We start from the raw sequence: 7,270 nt of genomic DNA on the forward strand, positions 1-7,270 counted from the left end.
TTCTTTTTTTTTTTTAAAGAGATTTTGGGCATTTTAGCCTTTAATAGATGGGACAGGTAGCCTAGAAATCTAGACGCACCCTAGCGGCAGCAAATGTAATTTCCAGCCAGGGTCGTCTAGCAACTCTCCGCTAGCTTGCGAGCTGGAAAAACCAAACTCTGGCCGGGCCAATCACATCGTGTATAGAGTCGGTGGGCGGGGCTTATGGCTGCTCCTGGGAACAGCGGTCTTCTGGAAGACTTGGAGTTCAGCTTTTCTTTGAGAAAAGAACAAAGAACGGCACTGAAGTCATTCTTAAAGAAGAAAGATGTGTTCGGAGTTTTGCCGACCGGAAACGGCAAAAGTTTAATCTATCAACTAGCCCTTCTTCGTTGCTCTGCCTGGTTGTAGCGCTATCCTATTGCGTGCAGAGGGAATTTGAAAGACAACCGTTTATCCCGCCCCTCGGATTGAGCCCTGCCAATGGTGAGTTCCCAGACCCAACATCTTGACGTGGGTCTGGCTTGTCAGGCTATGGGACAGCTGTAGATAGGAAATGGGGGGAGGGGGGGGAGACATGCAGCAAATGGCCGCAGGTCGGACCCGAACCCTGAACCGCTGCGTCGAGGACTGAAGCCTCTGCGTGTGGGCGCCCGCTCTACCAGGTGAGCTACCCAGGCGCCCGAGGCGTATTTCTTTTGTCTGGACTAGAGAAAGTTTATTGTAATCAGATTTATTTGTCTAGGGGCGGTGGGGGTCACGGGCACTGACTTGTACGAGGCCCCTAACCCTACATAGGAACAAGACGTCAAACTCAGTCTACTTTTCTTTTTTTAGATTCTTTTTTGGGGCTTTTCCCTTTATTCGAACCCGCGCTGCTGCAAAGGACTCAGCCTACATGGGGCGCACGCTCTTACTGGGTGAGCTAGAGGCCGACCCAACTCAGTCTACTTTTCATCTATTTTTTTGTCATTTAGATTTTTTTTTTTAGTCACTTTAGGTAGTTTGTAGTCGTTTTGTCTCTTCTTTGTTGTCATTTTAGGTCTATTTTTAGTCATTTTGCACCTTGCACATTTTGTGGCTGATTTGTGTCATTTTGTAGTTATTTTGCATCTATGTGATGTGATGTGATGAATCTAATTTTAGTTTAGCATTTTTTTGTTGTGTTTTGGCATCTACTTTTCATCATTTAGCATCTTTTCATGGTGATTTTGTGTCTACTTTTAGTCGTTTTGTGTGTCTTTGTCGTAATTTGGGGTTGTTTGCAGTCGGTAGGTGTAGTTTTTTTGTCCGTTTTAGTCTATTTTCAGTCATTTAGCATTTCTTTGAGGTCGTTTTGCATCTCTGAAGTCATTTTGTGTTGTTTGTAGTCGTTCTAAGTTTTTCTGGACAGTTTGTGAGTCAGGACCCCTGAGCCCAAGGCCCACGGAAGGAAACGGACATCTGGCGGAATTCCCTGTGGCACCGGAGCAATCCCGGAAGTGGAACGTCGTGGATATAGACCATTCAGACCAGTGTTTCTCAAATGGGGGTACGTGTCCCCCTAGGGAGACTTTGGAGGACTGCAGGGAGTACGTGACATTTTTTGCTAAATGTTTCTCAGTTACAAGGCTGTAGTTAGTTCGTTTTTGTCGCTGTTTTTGAAGGTTTTGTCGTTTGTTTTGACCTATTCTTGCCTTTCTTCCTTACTTTTTTCTACTGTCTTTTTTTTCTTCAAATTTTTTGTCACTTTTTTCAAAGTTTTTGTCACTTTTTTCAAAGTTATTTTTCTGCTTTTTTTTCAAAGTTTTTGTAACTTTTTTTTCGAGGTTTGTCGCTTATTTGATTTTTTTTGGCACTTTTGTCGCCCTAGTGTTGCCTTCCTTCTTTCTACTGTGTTTAGGCTGTTGTTTGGTAAATCTATCGCTCACATCGCTGTATTGTTCCTCTTTATAGAGACTTTTGTGTTTTTCTACCAACAATTATTCATGCTGGTTAGGGGGTATATGGCTTAAAAAACTGTTCAAAGGGGGAACATTATTGAAAAAAGCTTGAGAACCCCTGGTATCATAGACAGTGAGTGGGGTGATTTTAACATTAATTGCCACAGTGCCCCACCATTCACGTCTTTTTTGAATGCCAAAAATGACCAGATTCTGGTCTGTGATTGGTTGATTATTACAGACTTTTTTTTTTTTCTCAGTTTTCTCTGCTCCTTTTGTGTGACTATTGAGCCCATGACACACACTCTCACAGCTAACCTAATAACTTCCCTGTGTGCTACACTCTCCTCAATGACAGAATATGATTGAATATAATTAGAATCGTTCCCAGCAGGAAGTGAAAATGTCATCTGTATCATGGTACACATGCTGAGGGGTTTTAATGAGCCGAGCCTGCACAGAACACAGATATAATAATATATTAATATGACACCTCTCTCTTTGAACGTTCTCTCTTGTAACTATGGAATCACTTACTCTGGAAACTAGACGACAAACAAGCTATAAAATAAAGCAAATGAACAGGCTCATCTTTAAGAAAGATGAAACAAATGAACTAAAGGAAATACATAAAATACCTGGGGAACTCATTTTAAAAAGACGTGTATTGAACGTAAGGTTGTTATGTTTCTTTTGTGACACTGATAAAAACACGTTAATAATTTCCTTATGGAACATTTGGAGACACATATATATAATTTTTTTCTCTCATACATGATCACAACATTACAGAAGAGGATTAGGGCCACTGGTGAAAAATGTATTTGAGTTCTGACTTTAAACTTAAGACTTTAAACTTAGGGGGGGAGCACTTGTCCCTTTCAAAATACACATTCCTCCATCTTGTTAATTAATCATTTGATCGGCTTCTCTGATATTTGTCCTAACCGCCACTTTATCGATCCAGAACACTTTATGTTGAATCTGATGCAGTTCTTCATGAAGACCACAGAGAGGCAGTGTTGTCATATATTTACCTCTACTGAATGTGTTATTAACTGGCTGATAAGCAGAAATATCAGATATGTAGCCTATGTAACATAACGTTAATTTATCAAATTTAAATACAGTTAATTGTAAATAGCAGTTTGTGCTGTGCGTTTAATACGCATAACTTAAAGTCAAAACATGCAGTAAAAATAAAAACTGAAATAAATGTAATACTTACCAAACTGCACAAAGAGGTTATGGTGAAATATCTTCATGTTTGTCCACGTCAGGAGGAAGATTCTGTAGAAAAATAAACTAAATCAGTTTTATCAGCTGAAATCATTCCCACCAGCCAGTATGGCCAGCTGGGAGATGGAGTCCAGTGTTGTGCTGAAGCTGTCAGCAGTTTGCTGTGTGAGCACATCTCCTCTGAATGATAAACAGGAGGCTCCTCTGGGAATCCCACTCCGTGGATGCTGGGTGTCCTCGCCTCAGGCTGCCTGACCTATCACTGCCGTTTGGCGGTTAAACACAGCTTTCTGCTGCCGAACATCCAGACGCCACTTCTTCTAATGCACGGATAATAAAAAGGGACACCTGATCAATCCACTGGAGCTCTTTGGTCTCTCAGTGGGACTGGGCGTTTGTGGTTTTATTTCAGAGGACAATGAGGCTGCTCATGAAGATGTAAAGCTGTTGCATTGTGATCCTATGAGCACTATCTCTGTGGTATATTGTACTGTTCTTAAGTGCAATTCTGAGCTACTTCTATATTTATGTTATACCACTTTCTACTTCTTATCAACTACATCTCAGAGGGAAATATTGTAGTTTTAACTCCACTGCATTTATCTGACAGCTTTCGTTACTTTACAGATTACATTTCTTAAAGGTCCCTTGACATGGTGCTCTTTGGATGCTTTTATATAGACCTTAGTGGTCCCCTAATACTGTATCTGAAGTCTCTTTTATATAGACCTTAGTGGTCCCCTAATACTGTATCTGAAGTCTCTTTTATATAGACCTTAGTGGTCCCCTAATACTGTATCTGAAGTCTCTTTTATATAGGCCTAAGTGGTCCCCTAATACTGTATCTGAAGTCTCTTTCATATAGACCTTAGTGGTCCCCTAATACTGTATCTGAAGTCTCTTTTATATAGGCCTTAGTGGTCCCCTAATACTGTATCTGAAGTCTCTTTTATATAGGCCTAAGTGGTCCCCTAATACTGTATCTGAAGTCTCTTTTATATAGGCCTAAGTGGTCCCCTAATACTGTATCTGAAGTCTCTTTCATATAGACCTTAGTGGTCCCCTAATACTGTATCTGAAGTCTCTTTTATATAGGCCTTAGTGGTCCCCTAATACTGTATCTGAAGTCTCTTTTATATAGACCTTAGTGGTCCCCTAATACTTTATCTGAAGTCTCTTTTATATAGACCTTAGTGGTCCCCTAATACTTTATCTGAAGTCTCTTTTATATAGGCCTAAGTGGTCCCCTAATACTGTATCTGAAGTGTCTCTCACTTATAGACCTTAGTGGTCCCCTAATACTGTATCTGAAGTCTCTTTTATATAGGCCTTAGTGGTCCCCTAATACTGTATCTGAAGTCTCTTTTATATAGGCCTAAGTGGTCCCCTAATACTGTATCTGAAGTCTCTTTTATATAGACCTTAGTGGTCCCCTAATACTGTATCTGAAGTCTCTTTCATATAGACCTTAGTGGTCCCCTAATACTGTATCTGAAGTCTCTTTTATATAGACCTTAGTGGTCCCCTAATACTGTATCTGAAGTCTCTTTTATATAGGCCTTAGTGGTCCCCTAATACTGTATCTGAAGTCTCTTTTATATAGACCTTAGTGGTCCCCTAATAATGTATCTGAAGTCTCTTTTATATAGGCCTTAGTGGTCCCCTAATACTGTATCTGAAGTCTCTTTTATATAGACCTTAGTGGTCCCCTAATACTGTATCTGAAGTCTCTTTTATATAGACCTTAGTGGTCCCCTAATACTGTATCTGAAGTCTCTTTTATATAGACCTTAGTGGTCCCCTAATACTGTATCTGAAGTCGCTTTTATATAGACCTTAGTGGTCCCCTAATACTGTATCTGAAGTATCTTTCATATAGGCCTTAGTGGTCCCCTAATACTGTATCTGAAGTTGTTGATGACATCATCGGCCCATCTGAGCTTTCATTTTCTCAAAGGCAGAGCAGGATACCCAGGGCTCGGTTTACACCTATCACCATTTCTAGCCACTGGGGGACCATAGGCAGGCTGGGGGAACTCATATTAATGTTAAAAAACCTCATAAAGTGACATTTTGACATGGGACCTTTAAAATAACTTTTGATTTAGCTCTTACTTAAGGAGAAACCTGTAAACTTGGCAGGACTTTTAGTAGGGAGTTGGGTTGGGAACCGGAGGGTTGCTGGTTCAAGTCCCCATACGGACCAAAGTATGGTGGTGGGCTGGTAACTGGAGAGGTGGCAGTTCACCTCCTGGGCACTGCCAAGGTGCTCTTGAGCAAGGCACCGAACCCCCAACTGCTCGGTGCACCGCCTGTCTATGGGCAGCCCCCTCACTCTGACATCTCTCCATTAGTGCATGTACAGGTACTGAGCATGTGTGTGTAATTCAGCCCTGTGTGTAAAACAGAGTGAAAAACATTGTAATTTCCCCTTGTGGGATTAATAAAGTATACATTATTTTTCACCATGATGTTTAATTACTATGTCAAAAAAGTCCCATACAATCTTTATTATCTCCTTATTATGACTGACAATCTGACCCAGTGTCTCATACTTATACATTTAAAGAAAAAGCATGATTTCGATTTAGTGTTTGACTTATTTAACAATTAAATATCTCGTACTTATCAAGTATTTTTTTTTTTTATTGTTGTCATACATAACTTCTCATACAGACCAGAGACCAAGCACACAACAGCCAAACCAGGATTTAAAAATAATCAAATTTAAGTTAAGAGCGGATCATCAACACAACCGATGCATTGCAATCTTTCAGTTTTTTTTTTTTAATTTTAATGTAACGTTAACTTTGAGAACCAGTTTACTGACAGTTTACTTCAGGTCCACTAGGATTCAGGAAGTGGATCACTGACACTGTGGTGGTTTACAGTGTAATAAAACATGTAAAAGAATAAAAAAAAAAAACATGTACAGCATGAGGTCTGGTGTTTCAGGTGTGACTGAAGCCTGCAGTCATGACAGTTACAACATGGCACAGAGGATTTTGTTATGAAGCGACATTTAATATCAAACGGTACAAAAGTAGAAAAAGAGTAGAAGATATTTGGCAAAAAAAAAAAAAAAAAGTTTGAATGAGGAGAAAAAAGTGCAGAAGGCCGCGGGACGAGTTCACCGACCTCGGTGTTAAAACTAGCATCGCACCTGCTGTTTAGTCATCGGAGCTGCTCTGAACCTGATACACATCTGTGTACATATACGGGATATAAATACATACTGTGTACAGATACAGTATGAGCTGAGGGTTCAGCTGTCTCACCTCACAGATGGCGGTCACAGGTTTGATTCCCAGTCATCAGGTGGTTTAAACCGGTGGTTTCCTATCCTTTTCGGCTACATATAAGCATAATGTCAAAGAAACATTCTGAGATTAATAGGCCAAAAAGTATTTATACAACATGAAACACGCTTATATTAATGGATTTAATAACTCTCTGTCTCAATCTTCTATTTGGGGGATAATCGTGATCTAATGCTGCATTCATGTGCTGTTGGAATAACCGTAACATTTGTTCCCGTACTCGGAAAATTCATGTGAATGCCCTCCTCAATTTGAAAAACAACTCGGTAAGTGGACTAGTCTCGCATTGCCAGCCCTATCTCCACAGTGCTGTGGAGTAAGGTCTGGCTACACCACAGATGCATTCTGGGATTGGAGGCATGATGTCTCTCTCTCATGGGTGGGCCAAATTCTCTGTGCGGGCAAAACAGAGAAAGGGGAGGTAACCTTGCTCCTTATGACCTCATAAGGAGAAGATTCCTGATTGGCCCATCTGAGCTTTCATTTTCTCAAATGCAGAGCAGGATACCCAGGGCTCGGTTTACACCTATCACCATGTCTAGCCACTGGGGGACCATAGGCAGGCTGGGGGAACTCATATTAATGTTAAAAAAAACTCAATCTCAGTCTTGGGTGGCACTAAGCTCCAGACGCAAAATAGTCTCGGGAAGGAACTTGTTTTGGTGGAACATTTGCACCCCGCAAAAAAAACAATATGAAATGAAGGTTACTGTTCACACAATACGGTAACGTGAGATGCTTGAGTGCATCGCTGTGTGTACTTCGTCCGAAGCAATCCCACCAATCGGTCCCAAGTTAGAGAGGAAATGC

This window comes from Perca fluviatilis, chromosome 23 (genome assembly GCF_010015445.1).
Source record: "Perca fluviatilis chromosome 23, GENO_Pfluv_1.0, whole genome shotgun sequence".
Lineage (NCBI taxonomy): Eukaryota > Metazoa > Chordata > Actinopteri > Perciformes > Percidae > Perca > Perca fluviatilis.